The 18,496-nt window shown below is 37.0% G+C and overlaps 1 long non-coding RNA gene across 4 annotated transcripts in view; it reads left to right on the top strand.

The window, feature by feature from the left end:
- Positions 1-18,496, top strand: part of LOC136019483 (uncharacterized) — a 71,566-nt gene that overhangs the window by 46,951 nt on the left and 6,119 nt on the right. For 2 of the 4 annotated variants that reach the window (XR_010614907.1, XR_010614905.1), the window contains 4 exons: positions 2,687-2,759; positions 3,507-3,660; positions 6,311-6,388; positions 10,565-10,866. This is a non-coding gene — a long non-coding RNA (uncharacterized LOC136019483). Of the gene's footprint in view, positions 1-2,686; positions 2,760-3,506; positions 3,661-4,828; positions 4,906-6,310; positions 6,389-10,564; positions 10,867-18,496 lie in introns of those variants that run through there. The other 2 variants (XR_010614906.1, XR_010614908.1) reach the window with 2 other exon arrangements.

Raw genomic sequence — 18,496 nt, 5'->3', positions numbered from 1 at the left:
ATATTTTATTAGACAGTGGATGAATACTTTTGCAGAGAATGAAAATGATTAATTTGCATGTGGTTAATGGTAGACACAACACATTGGAAACTCCTTCCTGCATTGTTCCACAATAAATATGTATTAAAAATACAGTGCTAACACACTGAAGTAATTTCTGTGACTGTATTAGAAGTTACTTAAATTTTTGGCTTGTATGTAAGGTTATAGAGGATTTTATGCATGGTAATAAAGGAATTACTTTTACTTATATTGTTAAAATCTCAAGAATGAAAGCGTTTTCTTTGGTAATAAGCTTAAAGAAAGTTCTTTTGAAAATTAGTTACACATGTCAGCTACTTATTTAGGGTAAGATTTCAGTCATTGATACTTGAGACTAAGGAAGAATAATCCGCACATCCACAAGGAAATCTGCATTCTAGAAAGCATTTCCTTTACATGTTCCAGGAATTTAGAGGAAGTAAACAGTAGAACTTTTAAGACTTCTAGTGCATTGTGGTATGCATGTAAAATATAAGTGGCATATATCTTTTCCTTATATAATTGAAGAAAAATGCAATCATAACATGCTTTCAAAATCAAATCATGGTCATACTTTTTACACAGAAATACTTTGCTTCCTAATGTTAACACAAAAATATTTGACTGAAGTTAAAATGTATTTACTATGATGAGGTAAAAGAAATATTACTTGAAATACAATAATTTTTGTAATTTTCTTTTAATTTTATTGTAAGGAATAGTTGTTGTGGGGTGAGTTTTTAAAGCAGTTAAAATTGCTCTTTTTTTTTAATCAAGCAATTTTGTGTAAGAGGACCTCTTGCACTAAAAATTTATTGATGGCATGGTTTTGAGAGCTTTCCTTCACTGAGGAATTTTCTTCTCTTTGTTAGAAGTACTTGTTGGTTTTGTCTGTCCTTCCTGTTTTGCTTTAACACTAGAGTAAAAAGAGAAGTAAATAGAAGCACCTTTAACGGGTATAAAGGGAATGGTGTGGATCTAAGCTTTGCGGGAACTTCTGGGGGTTCTGGAGTTATTTGGGAATTGCAATTGCATTACTCATCCCAGCTGCTCACCTGATAGAATGTTCACAGGCTCCTCAGCTGCAGCATGACACCAATCTGCATAAAGGTGTTCAGAAGTGGAGTCAGCAGTGCTTTTCTTGCTGCATGGAATAGCATGAAGGGTCAGCAGTGATTTTAGGACTGGCTCAGTCCTCTGAATCTGTTTAGAAGAACAAGTAATATTAGTGACTGCAGCTGTTTCTCCACAGCACACTGTCCTCCTCCGTTAAATGGAGACTAAGGCTTGTCTGTAAACAGTTGTTCCTTACCACCTATTGTAAATCTGTGCATGTGTTGAAGAAGAACAAGCAGTTCCAGTAGCAGTAGAACATGTACTTACGTTTCCAGTGTGAAATGCATCGGGAATTCTTTGAAGTCTGCTAAAAGATGAAAGTGATGATGGGAAATGATGACTGGTCTCTCAGTGGGGAAGAGTGTAGGGTCTCTTTTCATTGTTTTTATCAATGACAGTTCAGAAATACAGAACTTTGGAGAATTCCACCACTGTCTGAAGACAAGACTTCAAGAATAAGAAGTGAAGTGACTGAATGCTTTTCTCTAGCCTTTTCCCTTTCACGTGCACCCACACAGACAGCACATTTGGCTTTAGGATTTGTTTCTTGAGGAAAGCAGGCTAAAACCAAGATAGCAGGAAGTGGATAAGGTCAAGAATTTCAATTTTCCAAACAGCTAACCAAGTTTCTGTTATCAGGCAACCATTTTGAGACATCAGAATAAAATGCAAAGTTTAGTGGCTCTTTTAAATGCATGTGTGTTTCTTGGGTATGGCACTGGTCTGGGACATGCAGACAGACTTTATTTCCCCTTGGTATATGACTCCTGGCAAACCACATCGCCTCTTCGTACCAGTGCTCCTACTTTGTTGGTTTGCCATAGCCCATAGGCTGTTCACAAATCCTAGTGTTTTATTGTGCAGCATTCATCGCAACAGGGTTTTGATTTTGGTAGGAACATCTTTTTAAAAATCTATAGTAATATTAGTAATAACAAGAAATAATATGGAATACATCACTCCTTAGGACTAGAATATGATGTTACTACAAAATCGCTACATTCAGATGTGCATGTCCTTTGCAAACTGACAGAATACAAATAACATTTTCCTTGCACTCCCTGACCTATTTTCTAATCTGCTTCTGCTTTCAGAAAAGACATAATAACTGTCTTATTTCTACTCACCTTTCTGACCTTGTTTCATCTGTGCTTTTCTTTTTGTCCTCAATAAATCGGTGTTAGTATGGAGAATGACTCCTTAAAGAGGGGACATGTGCTGCATGTGTTGCTTTTCCATTCCAGGCTGTCTATGGGTGTTTGGGGCTGTGTGTGTGGTTGGTGTGTGTGCGTTTCTTCATCACCTTCTCTATTATAACAATTAATTACCTTTTTTTTTGGTCAGTTGACAACAGAAATGTCAATGTCAGTATTCATAGGATTTATATCCTTTGATGCTTCTTTTAATTTTCACTTTAGCTGTTAATTGTCACCACACTACTCAGCTTTCTGTAGGAATGCCATTTAACTGTGACAAACATTTCATTGTCTCCTGGCACTGTTTTAAACATTGTGTGACAGTTTCCTCTAATATTTAACCCATGATCCAGGAATGCCCATAAAATGCTTAGGATATTAGAGGATGAAAATGCCCTGAGATGGTTCCTAAGATGACCATCCATGGTAAGAGTTGGACTGTCTTCGTGTAATGGGAGGATGCACCCTTTTGTTTCAGTATTCTTATCTTGAGTATTAACTTTTGGGGAAAGACTGATATTGTCCTAGTTTTCTGTCCACCATTTTTCTTACTTTTTGTTTAATTTAAGTATCTTAAACAACTTTTTTTTTTTTTTTTTAAATTCCAGAAGGCTGCTAAAGATGCAGCAATTGGCTCTTTGCTTGGGTGCCAAAACAGAAGGGTGTGAGCAGGACAGAAAAGAATCTAGCTGATTTTTCATATGAATGTTAGTCTTGAAGTACTCCAAACATAGTGGCTGCAGATCACTTCCCATGGGGCTATCTGTTTAGTGAAAATAAGCAAAAACCTGGAATGATGCCCCAGTGTGACCTCAGTGCAAAAGATGGAAGAGAACCAGTGTTAATATTTATTCTTCTGATCAGAGCTGGAGAAGGGGGACATACTTTAAAGCAATTTTAATGTGGATGACAGTATTAAGGAATTAGCACTTATCTTTTGAAATCTTGGCCTTATTTCTCTTAAAAGCGCACATGGGTTTGTCCCTGGTCAAATCTAAGCAAGTATTTGAATGTTACCTCCAAACTGGTGACTACAAACAAATTTCAAATCATGAGTTTATACATTAGCACATAATCCTATTCAAAGTCCTACAGATGGCAGCCTGATTTGAGCTGTATCAGCTAAGAGAGCAAGTAGACCTAGTGTATGATTGTCGCTATTTGTATATGTAGGTACAGGCATTACTTGTTGGAGATTAAAAACTCTGGAGAGCAATCCCAAAGGAGATTTCCAGTTTTCACAGGAGAGTTGAGAAAAAGTGAAGAAATATCACTGAAGTCACTTAATAGCTGCCTCATCAGATGTGATGTCATATATAACACTTAGGTAAGGCACGCTACTGCAGCTGGCACTTGAAATTATTTCTATGAGCTATAATTTAGGGCTTTTGGTACTAGTTTGCCTTACTCTGTTCAGTCTTTATCAGCCCTGACGCTGCCCATGTTATCTTCAAGTGGAAAGTTGGTGGGACTAATGCATAATCCATGAAACCCTTGAATGTAATTTCAGAAAGTAAAGCCATCAAAAAGTTCATGCTAAGTAGACTTCTCCATTCAACAACAAAGTCTCATAAAGCACCAACTATTCATTCAATATAAACACTTACAATGGAGCAAAAGTGCTACAGAAAAAAAACATGTTTTGCTACAAACAGCTTTAGCCACATTTTCATTTCATCTTTCACCCAAACCTTTATCATCAGCGCGAGTACTATTCAACTGTTACAAGAGATTGGCTCTTTGCTGATAATGTTTTTTTCAGCCTCTTTGCTGATGTCAAGAACACTAAGCTGCTATATCTCTCTATTGCACCTTGAAGGAGGTGAAAGACAATAAATGCTCGAAGTCAGCCTCTTGTGAAAAAAAAACCCAACCAAACATACACATTTAAAGACTCTCTTATTTTAAACTGGACTGTGCTATATTAGGCACTGTATGTGCCTCAACTTAGCTCTCCATTTATTTACAGTGGGATTTTTATTTGATTTACCTATGTTAAATCAAGTAAAGGGAACAATTTACAAAAGGCTGGTGGCTCAGGGTTTCAGTGAGATTTTGTTTCTAGATTGGTAGCGGCTATTGTCACGAGGGTATAAAAACTGCATCAAAGCAGAATGACAAGAAATTATCTGAAATGTCATTATGTGGATCTGATCCTCCTATTACTTAGGTACTGTGTGTGGTTCTGGGAAAGCCAGTATTCCTACACAGAAACTAAGCTGTATTCCACCCTCTGCTCTCAAACAGCCCATAAAATAGGCAAAAGTCAGCTTGGTCATTTGAAGTGTTTTATTCAATAACAGTCCCTTCCTGTTGCTCCATTTTTCAAAAGGATACTGATGCCTTTTCTGCACAGTATCATGACAGAAAGAAATGGAGGTTGTGCAAGCACTGTCATAATTTGTATTTATAACAGACTTAGACAGCATGAATTGCTTTGCTGAATTGGTTATCACCTTTCCTTGGTTTTGCTCATTCATGTTTCCTCAAAATAGTTTGACAGACATGAAAGAAAGCCCACCTCAGAGGCAGAAGTCAAGAAAAATGAGAGTCAACTGCCTAGAAATGGAGTCATCAAAGCAATTGGGTGGACATCATCTTTAAAAACTATTTTTCCCATTACTCTCTCAAAAACAAAAGAAAAATGTTGGGTGAAATTTAGTGTAATCCCTATGCTGCCTTTCCTGTACGTGTTACCTCAACTCAGGCCCTAGGTCAGCAGTGCTTGAAAAATGCTCACTTGTTAGAGGTTGTGCTATGCCTTGTCTGAAAAAGAGCTGGTGTTCCCAGTTCAGTTCTTAATGGACAGGTGTTCACAGCACAAAACCCTCCATTACAATTGGCCCTAATTAGCACCTTTATCAGCAGCCTCCCCAGAGAGGCCAGAGAATGAACAGGCTTGGAAACTGAGCCACCAGCCTGGCTCATCGCTAGAGGTGAGCCCTCCAGGTCAAGGTTGAGGGGCAGTGTGAGGAAGCTTTGCTGCTACTGCCTGGGCTCTAGCTGCTCCATGAATAGAGGACTTCAGTCTCAGGACTGTCAATCTGGCACCTTTCAAAAGCACTAAATTCACTTAATTAACAGACAGGAAAAAATAGCCTTCCCTAGCAACTCTTGCATCAAATGGCACTTATGTTACCTTATATTCTGAGCACCTAACCCTATTAGCATTGCATTGTGCGTTTCTGTTGGAGTGCCTTTATGTACACACCAATCTTAACATACACACTAATGTATACTGGGAGATTTAGCAGCATTTTAAATTAAACTGACATTATCAGTGTAGAATTCATGGCTTTATTATTATTTTCCATTATCTGTTATACCCTCTTAATTTCACAGAAGAACATTTTTTCCCATATTAATATTCCTTTTTTCCATGCAATTAAATCACTTTCTCCTTTGAATTTCATGCTTCCCCTGATCATTTTGTCCTTTTTATTTCTTTTTTTTCCTCTTGGCACAAGCCAACACTTTGCATTGCTGTGTTTTCATGATAGGTCAGTCTATTGTCTATTAACTCTACAACACAGCAAAAAACCATATGCCTAGTTTTCATTCCAGAGAGAAGCAGGATATGCTAATTTGTACAATAACATAATACAGAGATAGAAATTATCTAATTTTGCCCTGTCCTGAGTGTCATTGTTCATAGTTGTGCAATTCTTACAGCTACAGGCTTAGCTTTATGGCACAAAGGAATCTGCATTTCACAAATGTGTTTTAACAGTATTCTGTAGGTATGTGAAGTTTTCCTTGTAAAAAAATGATTTCTCAGAAATCTCTTAATATAGTCTCTTAATACTGTTCTAAGTTCCTGTATTTATTTGAGTAGATGTTTCCCGATTATAATGTGTTCTCTTCAAGTCGGATTAGATGATTATGCTCTAAATTAGCTATCACTTAATGACCAAGCTATACCTATCAACTTTGATTTATCATCTCAGAATATCCTTTTGCATCTCCATCTTCTATAGCTCTCTGGACGATCAAGGCTATGGTAAAGAAACACCCAGAAAGCAACCAGTGAGGTCTCTCTCAGCTGCCTGTGATCTGTGAGTTGTTCTTTTTATTCTGTGTCTCTTTCTCAAGATAAAAATCTGCAGAATATGTTCTCAGCTCTGAAACTTTTAGGTGAAACCTAAACTGAATATACAAAGTAATTTTGTGAGGCTGTGTGGCCTAGACAGTAGGCACTCTACGAGGTAAGATTACTGCGCATATGAGTGTCTGTGTTTTCTCCTCTAGTGTCTCTTTCTCTAGGTTATTTTGTCTTGCAAGTTCTGTGGACCAGGAGCTCTTTTGCTATCTGTTTTCACAGAGCCTGCTGGGTGCCAGGATCAGCCAGACCACAGCACTGTACAGTCCAAATTAGTAAGCAACCCAGTATTCTAGATGAGTTGCAAAAGATTAGCTACCCACCTTTGTTTGTGTGAGGAATCCAAGCTAGCTGCTCAAAGATGCATTGTACAAAAAACTCAGACATTCTTTTCTGAGCGATGGCAGCTGTAGGAGGTTTTCCTTCAAGAAAGCAAGATTAACTTTCAGATATTTATGATATATTATCCTAAAGATGACAGAGTAATACCTTTCTTGGTGAAACTGCTTGCACTTGTAGCCAAAAACCAATTATTTTTTGCACTAGTCCCTTTAATTGTTCTTTCGAAAAACACTGGGACATGTGGCCATACTATTTAAAAAACAAGACAGGTTTCAGTTGCTCATTCAAGTTAGAGCACTGTCTTCATTCACAAACAATAGAGAAATAAGGAAGAGCAATACAAATAGGAGAGAGATGAAACATATAAGAGGCTAAAAGCTGAGTGAAAACTTTCTACTCTAAAGACTGATTTTCAGCTAATATTTCCTGTAATTTGTGTTTCTGATATCATGTTCTAATCTTTCACAAATTGAGCAACTGACACCTGGCTATAATCAATGGGTTAACACTGCTAACCTAGACTCATCTGATATATTAATACATAATTTTTCATATGTCTGCAAACAAATGTGCTGATTAGATTTATTAATAAGGCTACAGCTGTTACTCAGTGGACATGTCAAGTGACAGTAGTTTTTCGTGCTCACTTTTGTGCCTGCATTGCAGCTAATAACCCAAAACACATATCTGACCAAACTCTGCTCTGGCACAGGAGCAGGGTGCTTTGCCTGGGGATAATTGAATGAGAAGTGGCTGTGTTGGAGATTGAATGTTGGTGCTCCCCAGAGACATTTTCCAACACCTATTGTTTCTACCTCACAGTACTTAATGCACATCAGGTATCTTGAGGTAAAATCGCAACCAATATAAGTACATTGATTTTACTGTGTAATAAATATAAACCTAGGTGTGCCAATGTTGACTCTTGATAAGTCAACTCCAGGGATTGACTGGACCTAATCTGGTTCCTATTCTTATTCTCTTTAATGAGCTATCTTCCTTTTTTTTTTTCTCTCCAGAAAAAAATGATGTTTACCTGCATAAATCTGGTGTTAAAACTGAGTTTATTTTTAAGCAACGAAGAATGGCACCAAATTATAGGAGTATACTGTTACTCTTACAACCCACTTCCTTCTCCGGGATTTTTACACCAGAAAGGCTACAATACTAACAGAACAAAATTCTTTGAATTGTATGATAAGGTATTTGTTAGTGAATTTTAGTTACTGAATCATTCCTGAGTTGATTCCAAGGCTTCCCAGTTTTAGTTGGCATTTTGTCGGTATTGTTCAGTAATAGGCAATCAAGAATTCCTTCTGAAATTTGGCTTGCCTGCTCACTTATATTCCAGTTTTGTAGCCGATTATGTCACCAATATCTTTCCTCACAAGGCTGGGTGACAGCAGCATTTACATTTGCAAGAGAATGATCAATGAACTCTGAGTAGCCTGCAACGGGTTTCCAGAACTCCCCATCACTAGCACATCTTGAGGGGAGGCAGCCAGTCTACCTGTCTTCCACAAGAGTAGGAAGAAGTATGCATGCCCTGCAGCAAGAAGAGCTCTCCTGCTGAGTCCCAGGCCTTTTTCCTTCCAGGCACAGCAGGATTCCTGTGTTAAGGTTACAGGCAGGACTTCAGCGGAAAGTAAAGCTCTCTCCTTCTAAGATTAGTAGTCTTTTTGCAGCAAGCCCCTTACCTTATCTTCAGTTGCTCAGGGACTTTTCTTCTTATCCTTGATTCTTTCTGTTATTTATTGTCTATGTTGTATTCAAAAGGCCATGGTCTAAATCTCGACTGTGCTATTCCCATTGCCCAAATTCTCCCTACTGGTTACTTACCTTTTGCAGTTCTCAGTTTTCTACTCTCTTTAATTCATCCTAGCATATGATAGCACTACGAGTTAAGAAAATAAAATACAGCACGGGGTTGAAAACGCCACAACAGTAACTTTAAAACAATTAGTTCTGGAATAGAGCAAAATTTGCTGATGATTTGATGAAATGTTACTAAAAACCTGAAAATATATAACTAAGCAATGAATACAAAAAGCACTTCCCTGAGATGTATAGACGAATGTTAATGAACAAAACGAAGCAAACACCATAGTGGTGAAATTTTGTGTCCAATATCTGAACCAAAAGTGTGTTGGCATGAAAACTGGAGAATTATTTACTAGATAATTCAGAACACCTCATTGATTATCTATGTGTCTGTAAAAACCCAAGTCATGCGTGTGCTGCAGCTACATTTGTATTACGTATATTTTAGTTTAGGCTACTTTCTAAATTGTTTTTCCATGAGATTAATTGAGAGCAATCTGGACTCAACACTATCAATCATTTTAAGCACCTAGCCATAAGCATAGGTCTGAGCACTGCAGACCTGGAGAGCTAATCCTAGCTGCACCATGTACTTGGTAAAATCTAAGCTCATTATGAATAGTTAACCTTACTGTACAAGGCAGGACACAGTTTGTCAGTACCAAAAGGTAACTGATTTCTCTGTGCACTAGTTTCCCTTACTGTCAAAGACAGGCTTCCTTTAGAGTTTCTGTTGGTCCATTCATTCCACCACTGCAACTTTCAGTAAACTGGGAATGAATTTTATAGCACAGGATATGTGCATGTTAAATCACATCTGTGTACTGCAATTTAAGGGAAAAGGGGGTTCTGATTTATCTCCCATAGAAGGATTAGCAAAATTAAACAGACTTGCGCATGTTGCTTTCAAATGTGATTTTCTTAATGGCAGAGCAGCAAGTTAATGCCTTTGAATTTTACAACTCTGGAAAATATTATAACTTTTCTTTAAAGCAAGAAAGTCTGAGTGCCCAGTAAAAGATTTTGGAAAGGGACTGATCAGCTGAAATTGCATGCAACTGTGGTACTGTAGAAGCCCAAGAAATGAGATTTTTATGCCTGCTGTGGGCTTCTCTTGGGCTGAAATTGGAAGCATTCTTTGACCAAATGAGCCCCAAAAGAATAAATATGTACACAGTTCTGATAAAACAGCTTATTTTTAAGTCAGACTTATAAATCTGAATCCACAACTGAAAACAAGGCCATGCTGTGGGAATGAAGGAGAATATTTAATAAAAAATCAGAAATAGGTTTCTGAAAGTAAGAGATTGTTAAAGTTATGGTGAACATGTGCAAATTGCAAAATATCAGCAAGTTTTCTCTGCTGCAAACTGATCTAAAGCAGCTTTCCTGTTTCCCCAGCAACCTTGAGCAATGCTAGCTTGTTTCTTTGGAAGTAAATTAAATGTGACTTTCAAGTAGTTCATTATTTCAGTGGCCACAATGCCTTTCGGAAGCAAGGACATTCGATAAATCATATTAGAATTTGCTGCACTTCTGAAGGGAGGCAGATAAAGGATTTTTGCAGAAATAGTTTTCAAATCTAGTGCATTCTTTAGAAATTACCAAAATTATGTTTCTATTGATACAGGAAAAAAAAAAGAATAAACTGTATTTCCCATGTGTAAAGAAAGCTAAGTATTGCTTGGTGCTGCACTGAAAGCCAGCAGGTCCTTCATGTGCATACAGCCCGTGCAGGTTTTTACGGCCCTTAGGTACAGCTCTACTTGAATTGTGCAGTTGAAAGCTCTGCAAAAATGCTCTAACAGAATGCTCACACTCATCCTAGATTGTGCAGTGTTGGGTAGCTGGTATGCTGAGAAATATGAAGATTCTTCCTTCCATTACTCGATCTGTATACATATCTCTATGTCGCACAAAAATAGGTGTATGATTTCTGTACTAATTTGTGATTTGCTTCTGATGGCAGTGCTGGAAGAAAGATGCTTGTGAAATGAGGTATACAGATGGAGCTACCACACACAGTTCCTCTACAACAGGCACTCTCCCAGTGACTACCAAAGGCAAACTCAGAAGCCTTTCAATTTGATGACTACATATTTTTCATTTGGGCGTCTTGAGATTGAGAAATGTTACCATAAAAAAATAAATAACACTTCTTGAAATCACCTTGGCTTAAACTATGACACCTAAAAATTGGATTGAGTCAAACTGCATCTTTTTCACATTATCAATGTGGAAAGATTTGCACGTGTTAAAATGTCTATCTCATTAGGGAAAAAATGTTGGAATATCAAACTGCAATAGCAGAGTAAAACTATTTGCCCTGCAGACTGATCAGTTAACTGTTAAGTCAGCTGGTTATCTATCGATTGTTGGGCTATGTATTGCCTTTTTATTAGTTCAGTACAACAAATGAACCTGCACAAAACTTGATTTCTTCAGATTCACCTTTATGGTACCTGCTGCCAACAGACAAGTGTGTCTCCACTTAACATTTTATAATGAGGTTTGCCATTTCCCTCTTGAAAACCATTGAACTATGCTTGGTGTCTGTTAGTGCCATTTAGTTAGTAGGTGGGCTGAGAAGATACTGCCATGCCATCAGCTGTTGCCTTACAAGCACACCCAGCTCAGGGGTGTGCGTGTGTGTGATGCACCTTGTAACTGTGATCACATTTCAAGTCCAAGCATTGAAACTGAGTCCCAAAAGTAGAAGAAAGTCCCAGAAAAAGAAAATGCAACTACCTCACCTCCAGTTCCTCTAGATAAAGAGCAGTCCTTCAGGTGGCCGGGCAATGCTGGCTTCTCCCAGACAAAGTGCCTCCAGCCCCTGCTATCCTGCTATACAACTGGTTGCTAACGTATGTCTGTGCTTTGTTTTGGTTGCACATATTTGGAGCTAAAATATCAGGTGAAGGCAAATCTCATTCTAACATACGGTAGCTAAAATAGTCATGTTACCATGTGCACTTAACTAATAAAACTCAGTCAAGGGAAGCCCCAGGGAAGCAGGGCCTCTCTCCAAATTACACTCTCAGTTAGATGGCAGTAGATCTCCCTCCCTCATCCAGAAGCCCAAGGCTAGTGGTGTCCCTGAGTATGAATATTTTTTCATAGTGTTCTTGTAAGTGATTGCTTGTGGCATCTTATAGTCTTATCTCAGCTTGTGCAGCCCCCTCATGAATATTCTGTACATATGGAAGAGTTTTCTATATCATTGCCCATTAACAAGGAGGATAATCACTCATTCAGTTATCAAGAAGTCAGTGAAGGCCTTTCCTTGAGCCCTTAGTGCAAAGAATCATGGGAGATCAAAGGAGGTTAAATGTGGCTGACATTATGATCATTACTTTTTTTTCTGTGTAATTACTGTATTATAATAAAGTTGATCTAAGATAAGGAAAAGGGGTATTAAAGTCTTTTAGGGCTAAAAGACCGTATTAGTAACTCTTTACGTTTCTTAGTCATGGGACAAAATGCATATTTCTACTGATACATATAAATGAGCATTTGTACAACAAAACCACAGTAAGGTCATAAGTGTACATATAAATGATACATTATTACAGAACTCCTTTTAAGAAAAGTTAATCCAATACAAATGCAAAAGGGGAGAGGAAGCTGTAATGATGCATCATTAGTAAAAACAGCAACACTGAATTTTGGGTTCAGGCTGAAAAGTGGCTTTCTTAATCTCTGGAGAATTTGAACTTTTTAATTATACATTAATGAGTTTTATCTGTCTTTTCTTAGCTGTTCCATCGCAATTTAGTCATCCTTTGAAAAGCCAATGCAGTAAATACATTTGCATACATTAATGGAACTCTGTATTTACAAAAGCAACTCACCCTGTGCAAATGGTATAAATGCAGTACAAAATTGGCTTATTTATGTTCTTCTGGCTGTTCTGGATGTTACTAACATTGCAGCAGAGCCGGGGGAGCTATTTTAACACAAAATCCAATGTTCTTAAAATACCATTGCTTATTCCCAAAGCAGGGTAATTGTATCTGGTTGCAGAAACATCACCAACAATATAGCTTTTCCTGCTGTAAACCTGAGAAAAAGCCATCCAAAAAGATGAGAAACACTATTTCTGGCACAAGGCTTCTTATAGCCAAAGTGGTAAACATCTCTTGTTCTGGAACCTGAAGGTTTTAGTTGCTGCCTCTAGGGTTTTTCCAAGCTACCCTACTTTTTATCTGCAGGAAAAGTTTCAGTTTTCTTGTGCCTGGTTTTGATTATTTTTTTCTTGTAAATTACTATTTGGGTATTAACGTGGAACAATATACTAGCTTTAACTTGGAGGCTTCATGCACAGCTAATAGGAAATAGGATAATGTTCTTTAACAACGCTATCAAGTAACCTTCCTCTGCAGAAGTATTACTGAAAGTCTTTTTTTCTGAAATAGGGAATATCAGCTATGTGGCTATGAACTGGTTAAGATTGAAGACTACAGAAAAAAATACACTTGACGCAATTCCGAGTTTTACCATAACTATGAATAATCACTTTCCCAAACAATATTACTGTAATAACAAAAACTTCAGACATTCACCTGGCCTTACAGGTCTCACAATCACTCTACTGTCAAATAAGTGAAACACAGGGGCTAGATTCTTTTACTATCAGACTGCATCTTTCCTGCATTTCTTCGTTGCTTTAATTCCATGTTCAGGATTAAACTACATCTCCCATCAGGCAATGCAGTCTCTTCCCTGACTAAGAGAAGGGTGAAGGACAGCAGTCGGAGCAGCAATTTTTTTTCAATCCATCTTTCATTAGAGATTGGAACTCGTCTCACAAACTCTTTGGGGTTTAGAAATGTATTTTCCAACTTCGTTTCTCATATCTGGGCAGCTACACAAGAACATCTATTAAATTAGATGAGCTGGTCCAGGAAACAAAATTATGTGTGCGGCTAACTCTGCCTTAAGTGTTAATAATGATGACGGGCTGGTGTGTTTCATAGGAAGTTATGTGTGAGAAAGCATAATGTGGTAAAGGCCTTTAAAGTGTTACGAGTTGTTCAGTAGCTCTTGTGAAATATAGTTAGTCAAATACGTATTTGCCACACATTTAAAATTTAGCAAAACTTTGTGCAATCATGCAAAACTCCTGTTGCTAAGACAGTCCTGCTGTTAAAACAGACATTTGGCCTGTTTGAAAAGTTTAGCTATTCTTCTTCATGTAGTGTTATATCTCATAATAACCTCTGAAAAGCAATAAAATAAATATTTGTGAGTAACATTCAGCGTAACAATTAATTGTGAATCCATTTAATTATTTCTATTAGCCATTTCTGTATTACCAATCACCATATTGCTAAAGTACTTTTTATTTTTGCTTGAAGCATTTATGTAAATGGTCCCCAATTTGGGATGGTTTTTTGTTTTGCATTGGTTTGATTTTATGTATTTCTGATGGGGACATTTGTCTCTGACTTTTCAGCCTGCAAGCTGAGAAATGCATATAAAATTGTACACTCTTTATGCCTCACCACTCCACACATAATCATCACCTGTAGCAGGCACTAACTCTCTGGACAGTCCTACTTTTTAAAGTAGTAAGTCAGTGGGGCTGTATTCATGGACGCATTCCATAGAAGCAAGACAATCTGACAGGGGTAGTCTTCCAATTCTACTTCTGAAATGCTGAAAGTTAAGAAATATAATTAAACTGCAACTGCATTAACATTTATATAAAACATAAAGCAAATGCTTATCCTGATTCACCAAACAAATTACAGTTTGAACATTATAGAAAAAAAAAAAAACAACCCACCCAGCCACTTATCAATGGCACTATTTGAAATTATTGCTAGTACTACAACTCTAAATGCATAAGATGCCTTAAATACAAACCCTGAACATTTACATACTGATTTCATGAGCAAAGCAAAAGGTATTTGCCAGTAACAGTACAGGACTCAGCATTTTTATTGTCTGAGTAATCCTGGTTCGCTCTGATATGAAAATTCAATTATTTTAGAACGGGTCGTCTCATTAAATTTTGACAAGGAGCACAAGCTCTGTACCAGCTCTAGCTCTGAGAGGCTGTGGGTGCCTGACAGCTCCACGGTGAATTTTAAAATGTAGTATTTTTGCAGGACAAGATTATCTGACAATTTTATATTAAAAAAGAAAAAAATCAAATACATTGTAACATCCAACACTGGCAACTTGGCCTTTTTGTAGATGTTTTTGTGAAAATTTATTGCAAAAATAGAAAAGAGTCCACTGTTTATTGCGTCTTTTCCTCAAGCCCACCTCCATATCTTATGCTCCACAATTGTACCAGAAAAAAAATGTGTCTTTATATAAGCAGCAAGTATTTAGCCACTCATTGTTAGTATTTTCTACCCCTTCTCAATTGAAATGTGTTTGTAATCATTTTTATAAATATGATTTCTAACAATGGACAATCTTTTATTTAACCTATATATACCATTAGCGCTCTCAATGAATGTTTAGACAAAACGATTTTTTTGAAAACCAGAAAATGTCAGTTTATTGAAACTAAAACTTTTCATGGGATCATACTACTTCTGTAAGACTGGGAAAGGTTTCTCAAGTTTAAGATTACGTACCATGGAACAGCGGGTAGTCCACAGACTGTTGGAGCATTCAGACTTAGGACCTGAACCTCTTCTGTGACTGACCTTTCACCACCCAGACAATTAGTCTGACCATGAAGATACTATTTATTGTATCATAAATTTTCCCTAGTCTACCCTATTGAAAATGTTGCACACTTTATAATCCAAATAAAGCAGCCAACTGTGAACAGACAACATGGAAAGAAACAAGTTCCGGACTAGATTTGTGGGAGCAAAAATGTTACATAGTCTTTTGGCAGAGTCTTTCATGCCAAGATTAGATCATGCTCTTCAGCTGTAGCAGATCTACATCCTAGTTCCTATGGAAAGAATCTTTACTTAATTTGCAAAATAGAACAACTCCAGTAAGGAAGATGAAAGTGTGCTGTCTGCTTAGTAGTGTGTTACATATGGAAATTAGCTCTGGTAGAAGAGACTAGGAAAATAAAGAATTAAACTAATTCTTCTATAAGTCTTCTATAGGACAGGTAAGTGCTCCGATACTAGTATTGCTTCTTCAGTAGGTTTCACAGTTCTGGGACTGGACAGTAGATTAAGAATTTAGTGTTTGCTCCACCCCACTCTAGAATGTGAAAGCTGGGGAAATACTGAAACACTTTGTAGAATGAGAAAGTTATTTTCCTATGCAGCTCTGATAGTTTACCTCATATAAGACTGTGCTTATTCAAGCAACTTGTTTTAGCTGTTGAATGGTTTGTGAGCCATGAATGTACAAAAAATAATTATCTTTGAATCTGAAAAGACACTGCAAGCAAACACTGATTTATTAGCTTATTCGTGGCCGTTTATTCAATATTACTTGGAGACACGCACTAGATTTTCAATCTGTGATTTCTTATAATTACTGTTGTTCCATCAACCAAAAAAAAATATGTATTTGTGTGTTACATTATTTCAAGCACTTCGTTCTTATTGCTGTACAAGAATTCAGTAAACCAAAGGGCCTGTAGACTTATTATTGTCAATTTAAGATAGTGGCATGAAGGAAACAAATTATCAGCTGGTATTGCAGTCAACACAAATGTCCCATTTAAGATCTACCCAGGATTCCCTGAAAACAGACAAAATGTCAACCAATGTCACATGTGGACCAGCAAAAGAGAATTATCTTTAACTTGTAAAAATCTGAGCAACAGAGGAAATCTTCACTTTGACAGTCACCAGAGGGAAATTACTCAAGGGGACCTTCCATGGGGAATAGCAGACATACTGGACTAACCCATCTATTAGTTAGGGTCAGGGACATTTGTAATACAAGCTTCCTAGAAAAAAAAAAAAAAAAAAAAAGCAGTTTGATTTTTTTTCTCCATATTTTAATTAACTTCTGTGAAGGTCACACATATCTCTATCTGTGAAATGCATAGTGTGTCACTCATTTCAAAAATCTGGATATTTAGCATTATCTTGCCATTATAGGCCAACTTTTTTAATCCAAAATTTCATTTTAGTGATCAAATTAAAGAGATGACAAGCTCCCTATCCTTACAAGCTAAGCATTTTATGTTTTATACTCAGATATACTCTGTGTGATATGAGACTTCATAATGGGATTCAATGCAATTGAGTGGTAAATTAGAGCAGGCTTATATCACAGAAAATTATAACAATGAGGGAAGAATTCATATCATGGCTTCAGTAAGAGAGGAAAATTAAGACTTTGCAATTAAAGTAGTAACCTAAAACTTTAAAATAATTTAAACAGTTACTGAATACATGTAATGTCCTATACTTATCTGGAAGCAGGATTGGCAGTTGTTTGAAAGGATCCAAATGAAATGTGGACAAGGTGTATGCTATGTCCTCAGAACGCAGATCTGTCATTTTCTTCATTGTTCGTGAATACATTGGTATTGAATATCTCTTTCCCACAAATTCACAGGCTCCATGGAAGACTAGAGTGAAAACCAGTGTAATGTTATCGTTAAATTGAAGTTGCATACAACTTTGTGATAGTCCTGACAACTGCAGTTTGTGAATTTGCCAGGAGCAACCTAGTAAGTGATTTTCAGAGATGAACACTGAACTATGTAGTAAAATAATGCTTTCCTTCAGAAGGATAAAACTGCAATTTTCTTGTAGACATAATTTACAGAATTATTACTGACAATTTTAGAATTCCACTGGGTGAAACACTGAGGGTTTGAGAAGAGAATTTCTTATCCTTTTGAAAACAGACGAATTTTAAACAGACAGGGTATCTATAGCATCTGTGTAATAACACAGGAGGAACCTGACCTGGAAATCTAGTGATGGATTCCTTTCCTTATTCAAATCCTCTGCCTGTTTGAAAGCTAAGGTATTCTGTGATTTATAGCTTTGGATAAAAGAGCCCAGGTTCATATTCTTATTTGTTCTCCCATGCCTTTGGAGTGCAGCCTACAGTGCATTAAGAAGTAGGTTTTCATATGTGCATTACTCCATAGCAAGATCTTGCCATAGCTATTTAGATTTCCAGACCTGGCAAAACTTAGAAATTTATGTAATTGATTAGATTGCAAACCACAGTGAAAATGAATCAGAAGGAATAAAAGCATGTAAAAAGATATTGCAAATTATGCTGATATTTGATGTTTAGGTTTCTTGCTCAAAGTTATTTTAGTAATCTCATAGGAACAAGGGAAAAAGCAATAGTGTTCAAAACAGATGTCCTATCTCTAGCTGATTTAGACCCAGTCTTGTAGACTGCAGATAAACGTTTCCTCTAACATCAATAAGCTAATTGAAATCAATGGCAATAATTTCTATTAAATAGCTATATGTATCTCTGTATGACAGATTTGAAGGCTGGTTGTAAAGCAGAATGCTCTGTGCTTGTTTGATTTTTTCCTGATGTAAAAGAAGGCATTAAACTTGCTTCTGTTTTAGCTTAGAAAATGTCTTCTATAGTGGGCTGGAGTTGAAGGACTTGATTGTCTAGAATGAGTTAGTTTTAAAAAGACCAATGCAATTAGATCTGTTCTGTGTTCTTAGTTTAAAAATTCTAACATCCAAGGATCTACCTGGTTGCCTGCTGAGACACCTTTAGCTGAAATGATGTCAGACCCAGTAGTTTTCATTCCAACTTTCTTGACTTTCTACGTTGTGTAAGCAATTTGACCACTTCTGTTCACAGCTTCTGTTTGCAAGGTCAGAGAAAACCTGGTTTATAGTGATGCCCTATAATGGAATCTGAACCAAAGTGGTTTAAATTCAGTTTGTTTCCGCTCTGCTGGTAACTTCTAGAGAAAGTCAGGAAGATGGTTTGTCAAATACAACTAAAATGGGGAATGTCTTCTAGA

This window comes from Lathamus discolor, chromosome 9 (genome assembly GCF_037157495.1).
Source record: "Lathamus discolor isolate bLatDis1 chromosome 9, bLatDis1.hap1, whole genome shotgun sequence".
Taxonomy (NCBI): domain Eukaryota; kingdom Metazoa; phylum Chordata; class Aves; order Psittaciformes; family Psittacidae; genus Lathamus; species Lathamus discolor.
The sequence above is the reverse complement of the archived record's forward strand: the minus strand, read 5'-3'. Positions and strand labels throughout refer to the sequence as shown.